Source organism: Heterodontus francisci, chromosome 10 (assembly GCF_036365525.1).
Source record: "Heterodontus francisci isolate sHetFra1 chromosome 10, sHetFra1.hap1, whole genome shotgun sequence".
In the NCBI taxonomy this organism is placed as follows: Eukaryota; Metazoa; Chordata; class Chondrichthyes; order Heterodontiformes; family Heterodontidae; genus Heterodontus; species Heterodontus francisci.
Window position 1 is genome coordinate 121,622,394 of NC_090380.1, and position 26,892 is coordinate 121,649,285.

At 46.2% G+C, this 26,892-nt stretch overlaps 1 protein-coding gene across 1 annotated transcript in view; it reads left to right on the plus strand.

Annotated features, from left to right (window-relative positions):
• LOC137374244 (cell adhesion molecule 2-like) overlaps positions 1–26,892 on the plus strand; it is a 912,392-nt gene that overhangs the window by 633,537 nt on the left and 251,963 nt on the right. The window lies entirely within an intron of this gene.

Genomic DNA, 26,892 nt, shown 5'->3' on the forward strand with positions numbered 1-26,892 from the left:
ACTGAACCTGCCTCCACCACACTCTCAGACAATGCATTCCAGATCCTAAACACACACTGAACCTGCCTCCACCACACTCTCAGACAGTGCATTCCACATCCTAAACACTCACTGAACCTGCCTCCACCACACTCTCAGACAGTGCATTCCAGATCCTAAACACTCACTGAACCTGCCTCCCCCGCACTCTCAGACAGTATATTCCACATGCTAAACACTCACTGAACAGGCCTCCCCTGCGCTCTCAGACAGTGCATTCCAGATCCTAAACACTCACTGAACCTGCCTCCACCACACTCTCAGACAGTGCATTCCAGATCCTAAACACTCACTGAACCTGCCTCCACCACACTCTCAGACAGTGCATTCCAGATCATAAACACACACTGAACCTGCCTCCACCACACTCTCAGGCAGTGCATTCCAGATCCAAAATACTCACCGAACCTGCCCCCACCACACTCTCAGACAGTATATTCCACATCCGAAACACTCACTGAACCTGCCTCCCCTGCACTCTCAGACAGTGCATTCCAGATCCTAAACACTCACTGAACCTGTCTCCACCACTCTCTCAGACAGTGCATTCCAGATCCTAAACACTCACTGAACCTGCCTCCCCCGCACTCTCAGACAGTATATTCCACATCCTAAACACTCACTGAACCTGCCTCCACCACACTCTCAGACAGTGCATTCCAGATCCTAAACACTCACTGAACCTGCCTCCACCACACTTTCAGACAGTGTATTCCAGATCCTAAACACTCACTGAACCTGCCTCCCCCGCACTCTCAGACAGTGCATTCCAGATCCTGAACACACACTGAACCTGCCTCCACCACACTCTCAGGCAGTGCATTCCAGATCCAAAACACTCACTGAACCTGCCTCCACCACACTCTCAGACAGTATATTCCACATCCTAAACACTCACTGAACCTGCCTCCCCTGCACTCTCAGACAGTGCATTCCAGATCCTAAACACTCACTGAACCTGCCTCCATCACACTCTCAGACAGTGCATTCCAGATCCTAAACACTCACTGAACCTGCCTGCACCACACTCTCAGACAGTGCTTTCCAGATCCTAAACACACACTGAATCTGCCTCCACCACACTCTCAGACAGTGCATTCCAGATCCTAAACACTCACTGATCCTGCCTCCCCCGCACTCTCAGACAGTGCATTCCACATCCTAAACACTCACTGAACCTGCCTCCACCACACTCTCAGGCAGTGCATTCCAGATCCTAAACACTCACTGAACCTGCCTCCACCACACTCTCAGGCACAGCATTCCAGATCCTAAACACTCACTGAACCTGCCTCCACCACACTCTCAGGCAGTGTATTCCAGATCCTAAACACTCACTCCACCTGCCTCCAACACACTCTCAGACAGTACATTCCAGATCCTAAACACTCACTGAACCTGCCTCCACCACACTCTCAGACAGTGCATTCCAGATCCGAAACAGTCACTGAACCTGCCTCCCCTGCACTCTCAGACAGTGCATTCCAGATCCTAAACACACACTGAACCTGCCTCCACCACACTCTCAGACAGTGCATTCCAGATCCGAAACAGTCACTGAACCTGCCTCCCCTGCACTCTCAGACAGTGCATTCCAGATCCTAAACACTCACTGAACCTGCCTCTACTACACTCTCAGGCAGTGCATTCCAGATCCTAAACACTCTGAACCTGCCTCCACCACACTCTCAGGCAGTGCATTCCAGATCCTAAACACTCTGAACCTGCCTCCACCACACTCTCAGACAGTGCATTCCAGATCCTAAACACTCACTGAACCTGCCTCTACTACACTCTCAGGCAGTGCATTCCAGATCCTAAACACTCACTGAACCTGCCTCTACTACACTCTCAGGCAGTGCATTCCAGATCCTAAACACTCTGAACCTGCCTCCACCACACTCTCAGACAGTGCATTCCAGATCCTAAACACTCACTGAACCTGCCTCCACCACACTCTCAGACAGTGCATTCCAGATCCGAAACAGTCACTGAACCTGCCTCCCCTGCACTCTCAGACAGTGCATTCCAGATCCTAAACACACACTGAACCTGCCTCCACCACACTCTCAGACAGTGCATTCCAGATCCTAAACACTCACTGAACCTGCCTCTACTACACTCTCAGGCAGTGCATTCCAGATCCTAAACACTCTGAACCTGCCTCCACCACACTCTCAGACAGTGCATTCCAGATCCTAAACACTCACTGAACCTGCCTCCACCACACTCTCAGACAGTGCATTCCAGATCCGAAACAGTCACTGAACCTGCCTCCCCTGCACTCTCAGACAGTGCATTCCAGATCCTAAACACACACTGAACCTGCCTCCACCACACTCTCAGACAGTGCATTCCAGATCCTAAACACTCACTGAACCTGCCTCTACTACACTCTCAGGCAGTGCATTCCAGATCCTAAACACTCTGAACCTGCCTCCACCACACTCTCAGACAGTGCATTCCAGATCCTAAACACTCACTGAACCTGCCTCCACCACACTCTCAGACAGTGCATTCCAGATCCTAAACACTCACTGAACCTGCCTCTACTACACTCTCAGGCAGTGCATTCCAGATCCTAAACACTCACTGAACCTGCCTCCACCACACTCTCAGGCAGTGCGTTCCAGATCCTAAACACTCACTGTACCTGCCTCCACCACACTCTCAGACTGTGGGAGCTTGTCAAAAGCCTTGCGAAAATCCATGTCGACCACATCAACTGCACTACCCTCATCTATCTTCCTTGTTACTTCTTCAAAAAATTCGAACAAATTGGTCAAACAAGATCTTCCTTTAACAAACCCATGCTGACTATCCTTGATTGACCTGTGCCTTTCTAAGTGACAGTTTATCCTGTCTCTCAGAATAGATTCCTATAATTTGCCCACGACTGAGGTTAGATTGACTGGCCTGTAATTATTCGGTCTATCACTTGCTCCCTTTTTAAACAGAGGTACAACGTTAGCAGTTCTCTAATCCTCCGACACCACACCTGTATCCAGTGAGGACTGGAAAATGATGGTCAGATGTTCCGCTATTTCCTCTCTTCCTTCTTTTAACAGCCTGGGGTACATTTCATCCAGCCCTGGTGATTTAGCAACATTCATGTATCCTAATCCTATTGATACTTCCTCTCTCCCTATGTTTATCACATCCAATATTTCACACTCCTCTTCCTTAACTGCAATATCTGCATCGTCCCACTCTTTTATGAAGACAGACGCAAAGTATTCATTAAGAACAATACCAACATCTTCCACTCCTACACATAGGTTACCTTTTTGGTCTTTTATGGGCCCTACTCTCTCCTTAGTTATCCTCTTACTCTTAATGTATTGATAAAACATCTTTGGGTTCACCTTGATTTTGCTTGCCAATATTCTTTCATGCCCTCTCTTTGCTTTCCTAATTTCCTTTTTGATTTCACCCCTCCACTTTCTATACTCCTCTCAGCTTTCTGTAGTATTGAGTTCTTGGTGTCGGACATAAGCTTTCCTTTTCTGCCTTATCTTACCCTATAGGCTCCTTGTCATCCATGGGCTCTAGATTTGGCCGCCTCACCCTTTTTCTTTGTGGGAACATGTTTACCCTGAACCTCTTGAATCTCCCCTTTGAATACCTCTCACTGTTCTGACTCTGATTTACCCTCAAGTAGCTGTTTCCAGTCCACTTTCACAAAATCACTCCTCAGTTTAGTAAAATTGGCCTTGCCCCAATTGAGAACTCTAACTCCTGTTCTATCTCTGTCCTTTTCCATAATTATGTTAAAGCTGACTGAATTATGATCACTATCACCAAAATGCTCTCCCACTGCCACTCCTTCCACCTGCCCATCTTCATTTCCAAAAACTAAGTCTAAAACTGCACCCTCTCTTGTTGGACTTTCCACATACTGGGCAAAAACGTTCTCCTGAATGCACCGCAAGAAATCTGCTCCCTCGAACGAGCTTCCCGGATGGTATGTTGCCTCCCGGGTGCCAGGGTCAGGGATGTCTCGGATCGAGTCTACGGGATTCTTAAGGGGGAGGGGGAGCAGCCAGAAGTCGTGGTACACATCGGTACCAATGACATAGCTCGGAAAAGGGATGAGGACCTGAAAAGCGAATATAGGGAGTTAGGTTGGAAGCTAAAAGGCAGGACGAGCAGAATAGTAATCTCAGGATTGATACCGGTGCCACGTGCTAGCGAGGCTAGAAACAGAGAGCGAGTGCAGCTGAACACATGGCTACAGAACTGGTGTAGGAGGGAGGGATCCAGATATGTGTATCATTGAGATACCTTCTGGGGAAGGTGGGACCTGTACAAGAAGGACGGGTTGCATCTGAACTGGAGGGGCACCAATATCCTGGGCGGGAGATTTGCTAGCGCTCTTCGGGAGGGTTTAAACTAGTTTGGCAGGGGGATGGGAACCGGAGCTACAGATCAGTGGATGGGGTAGCTGTTGAACAGGCAGATACAGAGTGCAGAGAGTCAGTGAGGAAGGTTAGACAGTTGACAGGGCAAAGTTGCAGCCAGTATGATGGGTTGAAATGTGTCTATTTTAATGCAAGAAGTGTCAGGAATAGGGTGATGAACTTAGAGCATGGATCAGTACTTGGAGCTACGATGTTGTGGCCATTACGGAGACTTGGATATCACAGGGGCAGGAATGGATGTTGGATGTTCCGGGGTTTAGATGTTTCAAAAGGAATAGGGAGGGAGGTAAAAGAGGTGGGGGAGTGGCATTGCTAATCAGGGATAGTGTCAGAGCTGCAGAAAGGGAGGTCGTCGAGGAGGGTTTGTCTACTGAGTCATTATGGGTGGAAGTCAGAAACAGGAAAGGAGCAGTCACTTTGTTGGGAATTTTCTATAGAGCCCCCAATAGCAACAGAGACACGGAGGAACAGATTGGGAGGCAGATTTTGGAAAGGTGCAGAAGTAACAGGTTTGTTGTCATGGGTGACTTCAACTTCCCTAATATTGATTGGAACCTCCTTAGTGCAAATAGTTTGGATGGAGCAGTTTTTGTCAGGTGTGTCCAGGAAGGTTTCCTGACTCAATATGTAGATAGGCCGACTGGAGGGGAGGCTATGTTGGATTTGGTGCTTGGCAACGAACCAAGCCAGGTGGCAGATCTCTCGGTGGGAGAGCATTTCGCTGACTGTGATCACCTTTACTATAGTCATGGAGAGGGACAGGAGCAGACGGGATGGGAAAATATTTAATTGGGGGAGGGGAAATTACAATGCTATTAGGCAGGAACTGGGGAGCATAAATTGGGAACAGACGTTCTCAGGGAAATGCACGACACAAATGTGGAGGTTGTTTAGGGAGCACTTGCTGCGACTGCTGGAGAGATTTGTCCCGATGAGGCAAGGAAGGGATGGTAGGGTGAAGGAACCTTGGATGACAAGAGATGTGGAACAGCTGGTCAAGAGGAAGAAGGAAGCTTACTTAAGATTGAGGAAGCAAGGATCAGACAGGGCTCTAGAGGGTTACAAGGTAGCCAGGAAGGAACTGAAGAATGGACTTAGGAGAGCTAGAAGGGGACATAAAAAAGTCTTGGCGGGTAGGATTAAGGAAAATTCCAAGGCGTTCTACACTTATATGAGGAACAAGAAGATGGCCAGAGTGAGGGTAGGGCTGATCAGGGATAGTGGAGGTAACGTGCCTGGAGTCGGAGGAGGCAGGGGAGGTCCTAAATGAATACTTTGCTTCAGTATTCACCAGTGAGAGGGACCTGGTCGTTTGTGAGGACAGCGTGAAACAGGCTGATATGCTCAAACAGGTTGATGTTAAGAGGGAGGATGTGCTGGAAATTTTGAAAGACATGAGGATAGATAAGTCCCCGGAGCCAGACGGGATATACCCAAGGATATTACGGGAAGCGAGGGAAGAGATTGCCGTGCCTTTGGCGATGATCTTTGCGTCTTCACTGTCCACTGGAGTAGTACCAGATGATTGGAGGGTGGCAAATGGTATTCCCTTGTTCAAGAAAGGGAATAGGAATAACCCTGGGAATTATAGACCAGTCAGTCTTACGTCGGTAGTGGGCAAATTATTGGAGAGGATTCTGAGAGACAGGATTTACGATTATTTGGAAAAGCATAGTTTGATTAGAGACAGTCAGCATGGCTTTGTGAGGGGCAGGTCATGCCTCACAAGCCTTATTGAATTCTTTGAAGATGTGACAAAACACTTTGATGAAGGAAGAGCAGTGGATGTGGTGTATATGGATTTTAGCAAGGCGTTTGATAAGGTTCCCCTTGGTAGGCTCATTCAGAAAGTAAGGAGGCATGGGATACAGGGAAAGTTGGCTGTCTGGATACAGAATTGGCTGGCCCACAGAAGACAGAGGGTGGTAGTAGATGGAAAGTATTCAGCCTGGCGCTCGGTGACCAGTGGTGTTCCACAAGGATCTGTTCTGGGACCTCTGCTCTTTGTGATTTTTATAAATGACTTGGATGAGGAAGTGGAAGGCTGGGTTAGCAAGTTTGCCGATGACACGAAGGTTGCTGGAGTTGTGGATAGTGTGGAGGGTTGTTGTAGGTTGCAACGGGACATTGACAGGATGCAGAGCTGGGCTGAGAAGTGGCAGATGGAGTTCAATCTGGAAAAGTGTGAAGTGATTCATTTTGGAAGGTCGAATTTGAATGCGGAATACTGGCTTAAAGACAGGATTCTTGGCAGTGTGGAGGAACAGAGGGATCTTGGGGTCCATGTCCATAGATCGCTCAAAGTTGCCACCCAAGTTGATAGGGTTGTTAAGAAAGTGTATGGTGTGTTGGCTTTCATTAACAGGGGGATTGAGTTTAAGAGCCGCGAGGTTATGCTGCAGCTCTATAAAGCCCTGGTTCGACCACACTTGGAATATTGTGTTCAGTTCTGGTCGCCTCATTATAGGAAGGATGTGGAAGCTTTAGAGAGGGTGCAGAGGAGATTTACCAGGATGCTGCCTGGACTGGAGGGCATGTCTTACGAAGAAAGCTTGAGGGAGCTAGGGCTTTTCTCATTGGAACGAAGAAGGATGAGAGGTGACTTGATAGAGGGGTACAAGATGATGAGAGGCATAGATAGAGTGGATAGTCAGAGACTTTTTCCCAGGGCGGAAAGGGCTATCTCCAGGGGGCATAATTTTAAGGTGATTGGAGGAAGGTTTCGGGGAGATGTCAGAGGTAGGTTCTTTACACAGAGAGTGGTGGGTGCGTGGAATGCACTGCCAGCGGTGGTAGTAGAAGCAGATACATTAGGGACATTTAAGCGACTCTTGGATAGGTACATGGATGATAGTAGTATGAAGGGTATGTGGGCAGTTTGTTCCTCGAGTAGGTTAAAGGTTCGGCACAACATCATGGGCCGAAGGGCCTGTACTGTGCTGTACTGTTCTATGTTCTATTCCTTTCACACTAAAACTATGCCAGTTAATATTGGGCTAATTAAAATCCCTTGTTATTACTGCCCTATTGTTATTGCACTTCTCAGAGATTTGCCTGCATATCTGCTCTTCTATCTCCCTCTGACTGTTTGGAGCTCTATAGTACACTCCCAGCAGTGTGATTGTCCCTTTTTTGTTCCTTAACTCAATCCATATGGTCTCATTTGATGAACCTTCCAACATATCATCCCTCCTCACAGCTGTAATAGTTCCCTTGACCAAAATTGCCACTCCCCCTCCTTTCTTATCCTCCTCCCTATCGTGTCTGAAAACCCTGCAACCAGGAACGTTGTCCCTCCTTAAGCCATGTTTTTGTAATAGCTATGATATCATACTGTCACATGTCTATCTGTGCCTCAACTCATCTGCTTTATTTACTATACTTCTTGTATTGAAATAGATACCCTTGAGCACTGCCAAACTCTTTTTTTTATCTTCTAACCTTTGTTTCCTCTGTCTTCCAGACTCATCCATTAATTTTAAGCCTTCCATTTTCTTTTCTGATTCTGTCCCAACTGAATCGACCCTCAGGTCCCCATCCCCGCCAAACTAGTTTAAACCCTCCCCAACAGCACTAGCAAAATGCCCCTACTTTGGTAGCATCTTCTTCCTTGGTAAAGACAGTTGCAAAATGCTCATTTCATACCTCAACCATTTACCCCTTACAACAGGAACATTTACTGTGGTTTCTTTTTTTTAAATTCATTCATGGGATGTGGGCGTCGCTGGCCAGGCCACCATTTATTGCCCATCCCTAATTGCCCTTGAGAAGGTGGTGGTGAGCTGCCTTCTTGAACCGCTGCAGTCCATGTGGGGTAGGCACACCCACAGTGCTGTTAGGAAGGGAGTTCCAGGATTTTGACCCAGCGACAGTGAAGGAACGGCGATATAGTTCCAAGTCAGGATGGTGTGTGACTTGGAGGGGAACTTGCAGGTGGTGGTGTTCCCATATATTTGCTGCCCTTGTACTTCTAGTTGGTAGAGGTTGCGGGTTTGGAAGGTGCTGTCTAAGGAGCCTTGGTGCATTGCTGCAGTGCATCTTGTAGATGGTACACACTGCTGCCACTGTGCGTCGGTGGTGGATGGAGTGAATGTTTGTAGATGGGGTGCCAATCAAGTGGGCTGCTTTGTCCTGGATGGTGTCGAGCTTCTTGAGTGTTGTTGGAGCTGCACCCATCCAGGCAAGTGGAGAGTATTCCATCACACTCCTGACTTGTGCCTTGTAGATGGTGGACAGGCTTTGGGTAGTCATGAGGTGAGTTACTCGCCTCAGGATTCCTAGCCTCTGACCTGCTCTTGTAGCCACGGTATTTATATGGCTACTCCAGTTCAGTTTCTGGTCAATGGTAGCCCCTAGGATGTTGATAGTGGGGGATTCAGCGATGGTAATGCCGTTGAATGTCAAGGGGAGATGGTTAGATTCTCTCTTGTTGGAGATGGTCATTGCCTGGCACTTGTGTGGCGCGAATGTTACTTGCCACTTATCAGCCCAAGCCTAGTTATTGCTAAGCAAGTGCCGCTTGATGGCACTCTTGATGACACCTTCCATCACTTTACTGATGATTGAGAGTAGGCTGATGGGGCAGTAATTGGCCGGGTTGGATTGTCCTGCTTTTTGTGTACAGGACATACCTGGGCAATTTTCCACATTGCAGGGTAGATGCCAGTGTTGTAGCTGTACTGGAACAGCTTGGCTAGGGGAGCAGCAAGTTCTGGAGCACAGGTCTTCAGTACTATTGCTGGAATATTGTCAGCTTTTGCAGTATCCAGTGCCGTCAGTCGTTTCTTGATATCACGCGGAGTGAATCGAAATGGCTGAAGTCTGGCAACTTTGATGCTGGGGACTTCAGGAGGAGGCCGAGATGGATCATCAACTCGGCACTTCTGGCTGAAGATTGTTGCTAATGCTTCAGCCTTATCTTTCGCACTGATGTGCTGGGCTCTCACATCATTGAGGATGGGGATATTTGTGGAGCCACCTCCTCCAGTTAATTGTTTAATTGTCCACCACCATTCACAGGACTGCAGAGCTTAGATCTGATCCGTTGGTCATGGGATTGCTTAGCTCTGTCTATCGCATGCTGCTTACGCAGTTTGGCATGCAAGTTGTCCTGGGTTGTAGCTTCACCAGGATGACACCTCATTTTGAGGTCTGCCTGGTGGTGCTCCTGGCATGCCCTCCTGCACTCTTCATTGAACCAGGGTTGGTCTCCTGGCTTGATGGTAATGGTAGAGTGGGGAATATGCCGGGCCATGAGGTTACAGATTGTGGTTGAGTACAATTCTGCTGCTGTCGATGGCCCACAGCGCCTCATGGATGCCCAGTTTTGCATTGCTAGATCTGTTCGAAATCTATCCCATTTAGCACGGTGATAGTGCCACACAACACGATGGATGGTATCCTCAATGTGAAGGTGGGACTTCGTCTCCACAAGGACTGTGCGGTGGTCACTCCTTCCAATACAGTCATGGACAGATGCATCTGCGGCAGGCAGGTTGGTGAGGACGAAGTCAAGTATGTTTTTCCCTCGTGTTGGTTCCCCCACCACCTGCCGCAGACCCAGTCTAGCAGCTATGTCCTTTAGGACTCGGCCAGCTCAGTCATAAGTGGTGCTACCGAGCCACACTTGGTGATGGACATTGTAGTCTCCCACCCAGAGTATATTTTGTGCCCTTGCCAAGTGCTTCCTCCAAGTGGTGTTCAACATGGTGGAGTACTGACTCATCAGCTGAGGGAGGGCTTGCCCATGTTTGACCTGATGCCATGATACTTCATGGGGTCCAGAGTCAATATTGAGGACTCCCAGGGCAACTCCCTCCCTACTGTATACCACTGTGCCACCACCTCTGGTGGGTCTGTCCTGCCGGTGGGACAGGACATACCCAGGGATAGTGATGGCAGTGTCTGGGACATTGTCTGTAAGGTATGATTCCGTGAGTATGACTATGTCAGGCTGTTGCTTGACTAGTCTGTGGGACAGCTCTCCCAACTTTGGCACAAGCCCCCAGATGTTAGTAAGGAGGACTTTGCAGGGTCGACAGGGCTGGGTTTGCCGTTGTCGTTTCCGGTGCCTAGGTCAATGCCAGGTGGTCCGTCCGGTTTCATTCCTTTTTATAGACTTTGTAGTGGTTAGGTACAACTGAGTGGCTTGCTAGGCCATTTCAGAGGGCATTTAAGAGTCAACCACATTGCTGTGGGTCTGGAGTCACATGTAGGCCAGACCAGGTAAGGACAGCAGATTTCCTTCCCTTAAGGACATTAGTGAACCAGATGGGTTTTTACAACAATCGACAATGATTTCATGGCCATCATTAGACTTGCTTTTTAATTCCAAATTTATTAATTAAATTCAAATTCCACCTTCTGCTGTGGTGGGATTCGAACCCATGTCCCCAAATCAATATTTGGATCTCTGGGTTTCTAGTCCAGTGATAATACCACTACGCCACCACCTACCCTACCCTACCCTACCCTCCTGCCTACTCTTCACTCACTTCACAAGTTTTTCACATAAGAACATAAGAACTAGGAGCAGGAGTAGGCAATTCAGCCCCTCGAGCCTGCTCCGCCATTCAATATGATCATGGCTGATCTCATCTCAGCCTCAATTCCACTTTCCTGCCCATTCTCCATAACCCTTCAACCCTTTACTAATTAAAAATCTGTCTATTTCCTCCTTAAATTTACCCAATGGCCCGGCAGCTACATTTTGGCAAATATATTCTTAAATTCAGGTGTACCTGGTCATTCACAATGGACTTAGCTTCTTCTGATTGAGGTAATCCCGGCCATTTACGTTGTTTTGGCCATCAATAATTTAAATCAGCAAATTATTCTAATCTAGGATCAAAGATATTGCCTGCTTCTTTAACTAAACATGAAACATTGGCATTCAATATTTTTCTTTAACCAGCTGACAGCTGCTGGTAAAGTCCAAAGGGTGAGTAACCAGAGGACACAGATTGAAGATAATTGGGAGAAGAACAAAGCTGTTGTGATCTGGAATGCGCTGCCTGAAAGGTGGTGGAAGCAATACTGAGTTGATATTACATTGACTGTAGATGCCTAGCAGTCAGTTCAATCGTTTCATTTCAGGAGCTCATAATATGTGAAGAGTCAACATGAGGTTCAATTGAATTATAGTCTGGTAATTCACTCCCAGCTAGTTATTAATCTACATATACTGGGCAGTACAGACTGTTCCTCTGTCTGCTCCTATTATCCCCAGATTATACTATAGAGACTGCAGGACTGTCAGAGACCATGAGTTGAATTTTACACCGCCCCAGCGATCGGATGGTGGCATGGGGCAGCGCAAAATTGAGCAGGAGGCGCCGGGAGGCCTACTTGCCCCACTCCCTCCTCCGCCCCACTTTATGGCAAAGGACCGATCTCCCTGGTGAGGCATGCCCAACCTACCTGGACTCCTGGCTCCATCAGGTCGGCTGGGCTGCAGTCCCAGCAGTGGCCACCATTCCGAGAGGCTGCTGGGACTAAGAGCTGCCGGCCCGCTGATTGGCTGGCAGCTCACTGAGGTGGGACTTCCTCCCTCAAACGGGTGGAAGTCCCTCCTCGAGACAATTAACCCGTGGGGACCCGCAAAATGCTGGACGGATCCTCGGGCTAGGCGGAAGCGGGTTCGCCACCGACTTTTACGTCGGTGGTGAATTCCTGTCTGCTTCAGGTAAAATCCAGCCCCATGACAGTGTCTTCTTGTCCAAAACCATAAAAGACACCACAAACCAACCATCTCATATCAATTATATCCAAACATCTCTTCCAATACTGTACTCAACTGTTCACCCTTGTGCTTTTCCTTAGCGTCTGTCTTGTTGATGGCATTGCCTGCCCTATTGCTCTTATGCAGTGCTAACTCTGTGTCTGAAACATGGTTTGCGGAAGACTGTTGACTTTCACTGGTGAGACTGCAATGGCCTTGTAGGATGCCCTCGAACAGCTCTGGGCCTTAAGGGCCTGGCTTCAGGCTACACCACCTCAGCATGGGTGGCAGCAGTCTGGGCTGGCTGGCTGGCTGACAGGCAACAGCAAGAGAACTGGGGGAGTGGCAGTGATGGGATCACGAATGCTGCCATCCTGAGATAGAGCACTAAATTCAAGCTCCACGGAGCCACTGCCACTTCCCCACTCTGCAATCCTCATCATCTACCAGGGTACAGATTGCTGGACTGCTGTGAAAACCTGAATACTCCTTTGAGTACTAGAGTCATAGAGTCACTTATAACACAGAAGGAAGCCATTCCCTAGATCAATGCAGTCAGTCCCATTCCCCTGCCCTATCATCGTAGCCCTGCAAGTTTATTTCCTTCAAGAGTCTAACCAATTTCCTTTTGAAATCATTGATTATCTCTGCCTCCACCACTTTCATAAGCAGAGAGTTCCAGATCATTAATGCTCACCTGCATAAAATAGTTCTTCCTCACATTCCCCTCTGCAAATTTTGCCCAAAATCTCAAATCTGTTTCCCCTAGTCCTTGTACCATCAGTTAATGGGAACAGTCTTTCCTTGTCTAACTTATATAAGTCTGTCAGAATCTTGTACACCTCAATCAAATCTCCCCTCAGTCTCCTTGGTTCTAAGGAGAACAAACCCAGCTTTTCAAACCTAACCTTGAAACTAAAATCCTCCATCCCTGGAACCATTCTGGTAAATCTCCTCTGCACCCTCTCAAGGACTCTCACATCCTTCCGAAAGTGTGGTGACCAGAACTGGATGCAATATTCCAGATGGGGCCTAACCAGAGCTTTATAAAGGTTCATAACTTCCCTGCTTTTGTAATCAATGCCTCTATTTATGAATCCCAAGATCCCATATGTTTACTGACCACTCTCTCAATATGTCCTGCCACCTTCAAAGATCGATGCACATGAACCTCCAAGTCCCTCTGTTCCTGCACACTATTTAGAACTGCGCCATTAAGTCTAAATGATCTTTCCCTATCCTTTCTGCCTAAATGCATCACCTCACATTTCTCAGTATTAAATTCCATCTGCCATTTGTCTGTCCATTCTGCTAGCCTATGCCCTGTTGCAGTTGATTTCTCACTGTTTGCCACTTCTCCAGGTTTGGTGTCATCTGCAAATTTTGAAATGTTATTCTGTATTCCAAGATCCACGTGATTTACATATATCAAAAAAGTTGTGATCCTAGCACTGACCCTTGGGAAATACCACTGTCTACCATCTTTCAGTCTGAAAAATAACCATTTACCACGGCTCACTGTTTTCTGACCTTCAGCCAATTTTTTATCCAAGCTGACACTGACCCTCCTATTCCATGAGCCTCAATTTTATTATCCAGCCTTTCATATGGCACTTTGTCAAAATCTTTCTTAAAATCTAAATAGACAACATTCATTGCAATCCCCTCATCAACTTTCTCAGTTACTTCATCAAAAAATTCATTTGGATTAGGGAAGCATGATCTGCCTTTTACAAATCTGTGCTGGCTATCCTTAATTAACTCAAACCTCTCCAAGTGCCTGTTGATTTTGTTCCTGATTATTGTTTCTAAAACCTTACCCACCACTGATGGGATAGAAAGCCACATATCAAATTTTCCAATGACACAAAGATAGATGGCATTGTAAACAATGTAGATGGAAGCATAAAATGACAAAGAGGTATTAATAGATTAAGTGAATGGACAAAACTGTGGGAAATGGAATTTCAATGTAGGAAAATGTGAGGTCATCCTTATCTTTCCTTCTTAGGCAGTCCCTCGGGAATGAGGATGACTTTCTTCCACTCCAGGGTTGTGGGTCCTGAAGTGACTGAATAGTCCAATTCTGGATCCATAGACTCTGCCACAGGTGGGACAGGTGGTGTTTGGTGGGACGAGTGAATGGGATGCTCGAAATTCCAAACACTCCTGCCACTGTTTGCACTTGGTCGCTGTCTGGACATGTCGACGTTGTTCGAACTGGCTGGCACCTTCGCGGATGCTTCTCCTCTATCTTGGACGGTCTCGGGCAAGAGATTCCCATGAATCAGTGGAGATGTCATATTTTTTCAGGGAGGTTTTAAGGATATCCTTGTAGCGTTTCCTCTGCCCTCCTGGTAACCTCTTGCTGTGACGGAGCTCAGAGTAGAAAGCTTGTTTTGGGAGTCTTGTGTCAGGCATGCGGACGATGTGGCCCACCCAACATAACTGACTAGCCATGACCATAGAACATAGAACAGTACAGCACAGTACAGGCCCTTCGGCCCACGATGTTGTGCCGAATCTTTAACCTACTCTAAGATCAAACTAACTACCTATCCTTCATTCTACTATCATCCATGTACCTATCCAAGAGTCGCTTAAATGTCCCTAATGTATCTGCTTCTACTACCACTGCTGGCAGTGCATTCCACGCACCCACCACTCTCAGTGTAAAGAACCTACCTCTGACATCTCCCCGAAACCTTCCTCCAATCACCCTAAAATTATGCCCCCTGGTGATAGCCCTTTCCACGCTGGGAAAAGGTCTCTGGCTATCCACTCTATCTATGCCTCTCATCATCTTGTACCCCTCTATCAAGTCACCTCTCATCCTTCTTCGCTCCAATGAGAAAAGCCCTAGCTCCCTCAAGCTTTCTTCGTAGGACATGCCCTCCAGTCCAGGCAGCATCCTGGTAAATCTCCTCTGCACCCTCTCTAAAGCTTCCACATCCTTCCTATAATGAGGCGACCAGAACTGAACACAATATTCCAAGTGTGGTCGAACCAGGGCCTTATAGAGCTGCAGCATAACCTCGCGGCTCTTAAACTCAATCCCCCTGTTAATGAAAGCCAACACACCATACGCCTTCTTAACAACCCTATCAACTTGGGTGGCAACTTTGAGCAATCTATGGACATGGACCCCAAGATCCCTCTGTTCCTCCACACTGCCAAGAATCCTGTCTTTAAGCCAGTATTCCGCATTCAAATTCGACCTTCCAAAATGAATCACTTCACACTTTTCCAGGTTGAACTCCATCTGCCACTTCTCAGCCCAGCTCTGCATCCTGTCAATGTCCCGTTGCAACCTACAACAACTCTCCACACTATCCACAACTCCAGCAACCTTTGTGTCATCGGCAAACTTACTAACCCAGCCTTCCACTTCCTCATCCAAGTCATTTATAAAAATCACAAAGAGCAGAGGTCCCAGAACAGATCCCTGCAGAACACCACTGGTCACCGAGCTCCATGCTGAATACTTTCCATCTACTACCACCCTCTGTCTTCTATGGGCCAGCCAATTCTGTATCCAGACAGCCAAATGTCCCTGTATCCCATGCCTCCTTACTTTCTGAATGAGCCTACCATGGGGAACCTTATCAAACGCCTTGCTAAAATCCATATACACCACATCCACTGCTCTTCCTTCATCAATGTGTTTTGTCACATCCTCAAAGAATTCAATAAGGCTTGTGAGGCATGACCTGCCCCTCACAAAGCCATGCTGACTGTCTCTAATCAAACTATGCTTTTCCAAATAATCATAAATCCTGTCTCTCAGAATCCTCTCCAATAATTTGCCCACTACTGACGTAAGACTGACTGGTCTATAATTCCCAGGGATATCCCTATTCCCTTTCTTGAACAAGGGAACAACATTTGCCACCCTCCAATCATCCGGTACTACTCCAGTGGACAGTGAAGACGCAAAGATCATCGCCAAAGGCGTAGCAATCTCTTCCCTCGCTTCCCGTAACATCCTTGGGTATATCCCGTCTGGCCTCGGGGATTTATCTGTCCTCATATCATTCAAAATTTCCAGCACATCATCCCTCTTAACCTCAACCTGTTCGAGCATATCAGCCTGTTCCACGCTGTCCTCACAAACGACCAGGTCCCTCTCACTAGTGAATACTGAAGCAAAGTATTCATTTAGGACCTCCCCTACCTCCTCCGACTCCAGGCACAAGTTCCCTCCACTATCCCTGATCAGCCCTACCCTCACTCTGGTCATCCTCTTGTTCCTCACATAAGTGTAGAACGCCTTGGGATTTTCCTTAATCCTACCCGCCAAGACTTTTTCATGTCCCCTTCTAGCTCTCCTAAGTCCATTCTTCAGTTCCTTCCTGTCTACCTTGTAACACTCCAGAGCCCTGTCTGATCCTTGCTTCCTCAACCTTAAGTAAGCTTCCTTCTTCCTCTTGACTAGCTGTTCCACATCTCTTGTCATCCAAGGTTCCTTCACCCTACCATCCCTTCCTTGCCTCATCGGGACAAATCTATCCAGCAGTCGCAGCAAGTGCTCCCTAAACAACCTCCACATTTCTGTCATGCATTTCCCTGAGAACATCTGTTCCCAATTTATGCTCCCCAGTTCCTGCCTAATAGCATTGTAATTCCCCCTCCCCCAATTAAATATTTTCCCATCCCGTCTGCTCCTGTCCCTCTCCATGACTATAGTAAAGGTCAGGGAGTTGTGATCACTATCACCGAAATGCTTTCCCACCGAGAGATCTGCCACCTGGCCTGGTTCGTTGCCAAGCACCAAGTCCAACATAGTCTCCCCTCTAGTCGGCCTATCTACATATTGAGTGTCTCAATACTGGGGATGTTGGCCTGAGAGAGGACACTGATATTGGAGTGTCTGACCTGCCACTGAATTTGCAGGATCTTGCAGAGGCACCACTGGTGATATCTCTCCAGAACCTTGAGATGTCTGCTGTACAGTGAAAATGAGGTCATCCATGTTGGATAGTACAGGGTACTTCGTAAATGGGGAAAAGCTAGAAACAGTGGGGGTCCAAAGAGACTTGGGGGTCCAGGTACCTAGATCATTAAAATGTCATGAACATTTACAGAAAATAATCAAAAAAGCTAATGGAATGCTGGCCTCCATATCAAGAGGACTAGAATATAAGGGCGTAGTGTTATGAAAATGCCTCCATTTTAAAAATATTTTATGAGGACTCACGTTTAAAATAGTGGCAATGTATTCATTTGAAAGACTGAACAGATTCCATAGATGCTGGATTTTGTTTTTTTTTAAAAAGATCACTGGAAGGACTTGAGATTTTGTTTAAAAACTCCCACTGGATGTCACATGTCTTAAGCTAAATCAACAGCAGGAGCCTTAGTGACTGGGGGGAGTTGTTTATACAGAGAAGTGACATTTCAAGATTTATGGTGGACAAGAGTTGGTTTCATTTTGAATATTGTTTTGAGTCTGTTGGGGGTAAGCCTGCTAAGAGAGAAGACACCAGTTCATCCTTTTCTCCACCTCTCTGAGAACCCCTGAGAATCCAGTGTGTGATAGCTGAAACCCCTGATGCCGCATTTCTCCTGGAAAGCCTGCCAGAATAATCCTCGTTGTCGCCTGAAGAGAACTGCTCCAAAAAGATCCCATTGACAGCTGTGTATGCGTATTTGGGATGCTGGAGTAAAGGGACAACTGACATCATTCCATCATTCTTATCCTTTTTTTTTTCAAGAATTAACAAGTATTTGGCCAAGTAAAGTGATTCTGCAGAGAAAACCTCTTTATTTTTTCTTCAACCGGTGTGTGTATGTGTTTGTGTGTGTGTTGGGCTAAGTTAGAAGGGAACTTTCATTATTTCAATCCATGTGTTAATGCTTTGCTTCGTTACTGAATATGTCTTGTTTTATAATAAATTAATCATTTTTGTTGTTTATTAAAGAAACCTGGTTGGTGGATTTTATTCTGAAATAAAATGAGTATGTAATTGGCTGTTTCGGTAACTGGGTAAAGATTTAAATATATGTTGTGACGCGTGGAGAGGTGGAACTAGAGAGACAGTGCACCCCTCCAGCCTCGGTCGCAACAGTAGAAATTATGCTTCAGCTATACAAAACTCTGATTAGACCGTGTAGAATAAGATTATGAAAGGGTTGATCTTGAGAGAATATAAAGATCACTGACCACCATGATGTCATGGGTCATGTGGGAGAGACTCGAGAACAGCTCCAGTGTGGCTTTGGAAGGATACACACAGACTAGTGTGGAGTGTATATAGTTGTTATGAAATATGTATGAATGTTTAAATATTACAGTCTAAGAACTTCTCTGGCAGACTCAAAAAGGTGGCAGCACACAGAGCCAAACATATAACAGACAACACCTGGAGTTACTGTCAGCAGTTTTGGGTACCACACCTTAGGAAGGAGATATTGACCTTGGAGGAAATGCAGTGTAGATTTACCAGAATGATACCTGGACTCCAGAGGTTAAATTATGAAGGAGATGGGTTGTATTCCCCGGAATTTAAAGGTTAAGGGGTGATCTGGTCAATGTTTTCACGATATCAAGGTGAATAGATAGAGTAGGCAGAGAGAAACTATGTTTGCTGGTGGGGGAGTCTAGGACTAGTGGGCATCGTCTAAAAATTAGAGCCAGACCTTTCAGGAATGAAATTAAGAAATACTTCTGCACATAAAGGGTGGGAGAAGTTCAGAACACACTTCCACAAATAGCAATTTAAATATAGAAACATAGAAAATTCGATCCATCATGTCTGTGCTGGCCGATAAAGAGCTTTCCAGCCTAATCCCACTTTCCAGTTCCTGGTCCGTCTCCCTGCAGGTTACGGCACTTCAAATCCATATCCAAGAATGTTTTAATGGTGATGAGGGTGTCTGCCTCTACCTGCCTTTTAGACAGAGAATCTGTGGACATCCATATCCAGGCCCCTCTGTTCCTCTACACTTCTCAGTATCCTACCAGCTATTGTTGTAATGGACAAGTGGGAAATGGCTGGTTTCTACTGGTCACCTCCCAACTGACCACAGGTAGCATTTTGTGTAGTGTTTCAGCCCCTGTGTTTTGTTGGTCAAATAAACAGACAGTGACAGGTTTTCTTGTGTGCTTAAAATGGAAGATTAAATATTTATTAAACAATAATCACCCAAAATGTTCACAACATCACCCATGCATGCATTCACTCTATATCCCTTTGTCGCCCCCTTATGTCCTCTTCACAAGTTACTTTCTTACCTATCTTTGTGTCATCAACAAATTTAGCAAACATACCTTCGGTCCCTTCATCTAAGTCATTTATATAAATTGTAAAAAGTTGAGGCCCCAGCACAGATCCCTGTGGTATACCACTTGTTACATTTTGCCAACTAGAAAATGACCTATTTATGCCTACTCTGTTTCCTGTTAGTTAGCCAATCTTCTATCCATGCCAATATGTTACCCCTTACAATGGTGGAAAAGGCTTGAGGGGCTAAATGGCCTCCTCCTATCCACAGCCATGATGGGAGCAGTGTGATCCTGCATGGCACCAAGCTGGGGCTGGGCTTACATGGCAACAAGCAGAGACCTCAGGATCGTAGTGGTTTCTGCATGTGCTACAGTAGAAACTGAGACATCAGTCATCAGATGCTGCATCATGGCTGGGTCCTGGATTGGATGAGCTCCAAGCTCAGTGTGAAGACCTGTGCCAAGTTGGAGCCAGACTCCTCGATGCTCCACGACAGTGACAACAGGCTCTACGACAGGACTGCCAATCCACCCAGCATCTCAGTATGCACGCCCATTAGTCTTTTCCAGTACGCTGCCCTAGCAAAGTCCTCATCTGAGTCCTCAGCAGGAGTACTCCAGGGAGTTGGCACATGCAGCTGTGCCTGTCCGCTGCCAGTTCTTTTCTACTCCTTCCTTTTATGTGCACCTTGACCTACAAGAAAAAGGAAAGAGTGTCTGTGAGTGCACTGCAATGCATTTGGGTGATATGCCTGTCATTGCTGAATAGCTGGTAATATATGGAAGCTGAAAGATGTGGATGTGAGGCTTGCAGTGGGAGAGAGTTTAAGCCCATGAATGGTAGGCATGAGCCCTGATTGCTAGAGATTGCTGCTAGGTGAACGATGACAGGTGGTGCTTTAAGCAGTGTGTGAGGTTGGTGCTGTGGTGGGTAGGAGATCGAACTTGAAGTTGCATTCACTGACCTTGACCACTCGTGTGAGATTATTGAACTTTTTTCCGGTGCTGTATCCATGTCCTCGGGGCTGGACTCCTGGCATTGATCTCTGTGGCTTTCTGCTCCGACTCTCATCTACCTGTTTATCTGGCAGACCTCCTGGCCCCTGTATAAAGATGAACTCTCTCCTTTCCACCTCCTGCATTAAGACCTGCAGCGGTGCATCAGAGAACCTTGGAGCTCTCTGTCTGTCCTGCTGCTCCATTGCTCAGGTTTCTTCCTGCCCAGGGACTCTTTCCCAGCCATTTCCACTATGTGCTGCAGCTAGAATGTACCGCCCCTTTAAGAGGCCAGCTTTAATTCGTGTGAGCCTCACACGAACCCGAGCCCCCTGCTGAACAAAGTTTGTATGCTGCCTGTGCTACTTCCATCAGGCATGGGGCAATTGCACATCGCAATCTCTTTGTCCATTAATGGGCAACTTAATGATCCAACTTTTAGCCCCAGAATTCAACACTGTACTCCAAGTGTGGTCTAACCAAGGTTCCATACATTAACGTAACTTCTATGCTTTTCAATTCTCTTCCTCTAAAAATGAACCTCAGTGCTTTGTTTGCTGTTTTTATGGCCTTGTTAACCTCACAGAATTACAGAATTGTTACTGCACAGGAGGAGGCCATTCAGCCCATCATGTCTGCACTGGCTCAACCAGTGTTGCTACTTTTAGTGATTTGTGTATTTGTACTCCCAGATCCCTTTGCTGCTTCACTCCATTTAAATTCTTATTTTGCAAGTAATATACAACCTCCTTGTTTGTCCTGAGTGTTTTTTTGTTTGTCTGGTGTGTGTAATATATGTGTGATACCATGAGTCATGAAACTTTATAAAGTACTGGACCTTGGGATGGTTTAATATATAGAATAGAAAGTAGGAGTGGTGGATTATTCTATAAAATATGGACTGTGAGAAGTATGCTGTACTGAGGTGTATGGAGACCAGAACTGTGCACAGTACTGCAAGTGTGCTCACTTTCTCAGACCTTCCTTTTCCCCAGATCCTAGACCAATCAGCTACAAACTGCTTTCTCATTGGCCTCCTTGACCTTTATTACCCATTGTAACCTTGCTGGATAGAACTGAAAACAACTTGCCCTGATTCAGATTGCAGCCAGAGTTTAACTGCCTAGAGAGGCCAGCCACTGCACATATTACAGTGTGAGAGAACTCTCGTGTGTGTTTTGCCACACTGTAGTACTGCAGTGAGTGGTCTGCAGGGCAACCCTTTTGATTAAATCTACATTGAATTTTCAGAAGAAAGAAGAAAGCTCCTCCGCCCCAGCAGATGGTTTATTAGTAGCTGGACTCCCTGTGAAAACCAAACCTACTATCTGAATATCAATGCTGAATCTTACACCACAGGCACTGCAGACCAGAATAATAACATACTTCAGCTGAAATTAGATACCTGTCGGAAAATTATATCAACAATTAGTTCCTGCCTGAACGAGGTTCTACCAACAGCAGGATCATACACAGATAGATCCTCAGATGATGGGATTAGGTTCCATTTAACCACAGCCCATTCACAATTTGGGGATGCTATTCAACAGCAACAACCACACAGTCCTGGTTCTGTTTACATTTTCTTTTAGTTTTTGTGCTGATCAACATGAGGACATTGGTGCTGGAAATGAAGCACAGGTGACATACAGAGTGAATCTCCTTCTGCACTGTCCCAACAAACACTCCCATGACAGGTACAGCCCAGGGTTACATACAGAGTGAATCTCCCTCTACACTGTCCCATCAAACACTCCCAGGACAGGTACAGCACGGGTTAGATACAGAGTAAAGCTCCCTCTACACTGTCCACATCAAACACTCTCAGGGCAGGTACAGCACAGGGTTAGATACAGAGTAAAGCTCCCTCTGCACTGTCCCATCAAACACTCCCAGGACAGGTACAGCACGGGTTAGATACAGAGTAAAGCTCCCTCTACACTGTCCACATCAAACACTCTCCAGGAAAAAAAAAGAAAAAAAAAGGGAGTTAGATACAGAGTAAAGCTCTCGCTACACTGTCCCCATCAAACACTCTCAGGGAAGGTACAGCACAGGGTTAAACACAGAGTAAAGCTCACTCTACACTGTCCCATCAAACACTCCCAGGGCAGGTACAGCACGGGGTTAGATCCAGAGTAAAGCTCCCTCTACAATGTCCCCATCAAACACTCTCAGGACAGGTACAGCACAGGGTTAGATACAGAGTAAAGCTCCCTCTGCACTGTCCCATCAAACACTCCCAGGACAGGTACAGCACAGGGTTAGATACAGAGTAAAGCTCCCTCTGCACTGTCCCATCAAACACTCCCAGGGCAGGTACAGCACGGGGTTAGATGCAAAAAAAAAAAGGGGTTAGATACAGAGTAAAGCTCCCTCCACAGGAATAAAGATCAAGAAAACTTCTCTTTCCTTGAGCCCAATACCTCAGCTCCAGCCTCATAAGAGCATTGTTTTACAAATTATTGCAACATTTTTCAGATATCCCGGGGCCTCTCACTGTGAAACACTTACATGGTCCCATTTTGTGCCAAATTAGGTTACTGGTTTGAATCTGTTCAAATTTATTTTACATATGATTTGAAGAGGCAGCAGAATGATAACAGTTTTCAATGTAGGCTGGATTTGAGTGTAAATCCCAGAGGTTAAAGGACAGTGCCTGTGCTGGAGCAAGGGTGGAATGCTGTGTATTGCAACCAACAACTCCAACACTGTTCTGCTCAAGTACTCTGGCCTGACTGTGATGTAAGGTCATTAAGTTGGCGCATGGGGGAAACAATATATGGCCAACTATGATGGACATGGAGGGAGCTTTGTGATCAACAGGACACTGAGTGAAGCAGAGATCCTCACTTAACTACACTGTGAGCAGCCTCTCCTCCTGACGCAAAGGTCAGAGTGACACTAATTATCCAATTTGCTTATTTAAATGCTGCAAGAGCTTCATTAAATTATGAGGGAGGTTGCAGAAATCTCTTTTGTATTCTCTCGAGTTTAGAGGGTTTAGGGCTGATTTAAATGAAATGTTTAAGATGAATAAAGGATTTGATAGGGTAGATCGAGGGAAACTATTTCTTCTGGTGGGGAGAGTCCAGAAGAGGAGTGCCGAACCTTTTCCCATGGAGGGGCCACATTACAATTTTTGTCCTACATTGGGGGCTGGTGAGAAAATTTTGGAAAGATAAAGGCATTAAAATGTTATCTTCCTATCAAAACAGTAACAAACATGCATTTTTGTGAAGAAGCTTTAAATGAGAAGACTAATTTATTGACTTACTTTCTTGTCACCATGTTGAGATACCTGGCATTAATTTTGCTTGCACAAGTAGTCAATCTCTACCCACACACTTGTAGCGATATAGAGTATTCCGGATAGATGTCCATCTGTCAGGAGTGATCTTGATCTCTGTCTCACTACCCACCCCTCTCTTTCCCCCTCTCTCCCCCGCTCCCCCGTCTTTCCATCTGTTTCCCCCTCTCTCCCCCCTCTGTCTCTCGCACTGTTTCTCTCTCCACGTGTCTCTCCCCCCTTTCCCTCACTCTTACTCTCTCCCCGTCTCTCCCCCCCATCTGTCTCTCTCTCTCTCCCCGTCTGTGTCTCCCCCATCTGTCTCTCTTCCCCCCTTCCCATTGTCCCCTCCCCCTGCTCTTTTTCTGTGTGTGTCTCTAGCCTCACGTTTGCCATTCCTCGCTCTCCACTGCCCACCTGTGCACTCACCACAAATGTGCAAAATAGAAGCTGGCTGTGAATGCCTCTGTGCTGGGCACTGCCAGGTGTGGGAGTGGGATCCTAAGAAACCTATAGCTGCCCACCGAGGTGCTTGACATTCCACAGTTTACACCCAAGGGCCGGATGGAAACCTTTGGATGGCCGGACTCTGGCCCGCCAGCCATATGTCGGACAACCATGGTCCCGAACAATGGCACATAACCTTAAAATTATAGCCAGGCTGTTCAGGGTGATGTCAGGAAGCACTTCCTCACATAAAGAGGAGTGGAAATCTGGAACTCTCTCCCACAAAAACGCTGCTAATTTTGGGAAAATTTAAGCTTTCAAGACTGAGATGGACTGATTTTTTTTGCTTTTGGATAGATATTTTGTTGGGTAGGGGTGTAAAGGGACATGGAGCAAAGGCTGTATTGCTGTGTTTGCGCAGTAGATAGGAACTAAATCTGCTGCAGATGGTTAGAGCTGATAATTTGCAGCACTGGTACCCATTTAACATGATCATTGTTAATGACTTGGACCTAAATGTCGGGGGAATGATCAAGGTGTTTTCAGATGACACAAAAATTGGCCATGTGATTGATAGCGAGGAGGATTGCTGTAGGCTGCAGGAAGATATCAATGGATTGGTCAGGTGGGCAGAAAAGTTGCAAATGGAAATTAACCCAGAGAAGTGTGAGGTGATGCATTTGGAGAGGTCAAACAAGGCAAAGGAATACACAATAAATGGGAGAATACTGAGAGGTGTAGAGGAGGTGAGGGACCTTGGACTGCGTGTCCACAGATCCCTGAAGGTAGCAGCACAGGTCGATAAAGTGGTTAAGAGGGTGGTGATGGTCTGGAACTCATTACCTGAAAGGGTAGTAGAGGCAGAAACCCGCAACTCATTTAAACGATATCTGGATATGCACGTCAAGTGCCGTAACCTCCAGGGCTACAGACCAAATGCTGGAAAGTGGGATTAGGCTGGGTGGCTCGTTTTTCGGCTGGCACAGACACGATGGGCCAAGGAGCCTCTTTCTGTGCCTTCGACCTTCTATGATTCAACTTCCGGCACTGAAATCTAACTATTACAAATGTGGAGTCTCAGTTCTTCAGGTTATTAATTTTGAAGATTGACTTTGAATCACCCACTCTCATTTACATTTCCTTCTTAGTTCTTGTGCTCTTAATTCATTTTTTATTATTCATTCATCAGATGTGGGCATCATTGGCAAGACCAGCATTTATTGCCCATCCCTAATTGCCCTTGAGAAGGTGGTGATGAGCTGCCTTCTTGAGTGGCTTGCTGGGCCATTTCAGAGGCAGTTAAGAATCAATCACATTGCTGTGGGTCTGGGGCCACATGTAGGCCAGACCGGGTAAGGTTGGCAGATTTCCTTCCCTAAAGGACATTAGTGAACCAGGTGGGTTTTTACAACAATCCAGTAGTTTCATTATTGAGATTTCATTATTTGTATTCCAGATTTATTTATTAAGTGAATTTAAATTCCCCAGCTTCTGTCAATGGATTTGAACCTAAGTATCCAGATCATGAGTTCAGGCCTCTGGACTAGTTTCTTGCTATGTTCACTCAGGTCCCAGATGTCCTGATACCCTCCCTCACTGTGCCATTGTCAGCTCACACTCGCAGCAATCATGAGCATCATTTGTTTGAGCTGAGGGGTATACAGGTAACTCTAACAGACGACTGATGTCATTAGGTGCCCTACCATAGCTAAAGCTAGCCCTTTTACTTTCCGACAATTGTGGAAAGGAATTTTCTGCTGCATGTTATTTGTTTAAGTTTCTTTCCTTTACAAGATGGCACTGCCTAATAGAAGCATAGAAGGTTCCAGCACAGGAACAGGCCAAAACTACAACAGGATATTTCTCCATGTGATCCAAGCACTCTTATCCCACTTCCCATAGCCTTTAATACCCCCAAGGAAACACAGCAGCTAATTTGTAAACAGCAAGGTTCCAAAAACAACAATATGATAACGTTCAGATAATTATTAGTGATGTTGGATGAGGGATTAACATTGGCCAGGGCATCGGAGGGAACTCACTGCTTGTCTTTAAATTGGGGCCTTGGGATCTTTTAGGTTCACCTGAAGAAAGCACATGGCGCCTCAGTTTAACATCTCATTTAAAATATTGCACCTTTAACAGTGCAGCCTGCCCTCAGTACTGCATTGGTAATACCAGGCTGGATTAAAGGCACAAGTCTTCAGAATGGGAATCAAACCCACCACCTTGTGGATTAGAGTGAGTGTTGTCCACTGAGCTACAACTGACAACAAGTGAGTGCAACTCACCATAATGACAATGCTTTCTGCACTCCACTACCTCTGTGTGACCACGTACCCCAAATGTGCTTGTTTTCCCTAGAGTTTAGGATGATTTGATCAAATTTTCCAAGATATTAAGGAGGACCGATAGGGTAGATAGAGAGAAATTATTTCCACTGTTTGGGGAGTCTAGGACTAGGTGGCAGAGTCTAATAATTAGAGCCAGAACGTTCAGGAGTGAAATTAGGAAACACTTCTCCACACAATGGATGGTGCTTGGAAATCCCTTCTTACAAATGGCAATTGATGCTAGATCAATTGTTAATTTTAAATCTGAGTTTGATAAAGTTATTAAGGGTTATGGAGTTAGGTCACATGATCTTTTTCTACTTTTATGATCTCATTGTTTGGCAGAACAGTCTTGAGGGGCTGAATGGTCTACTCCTGTTCCTATGTTCCTGTGTGATATTTATCAAATCAGCACACATTAT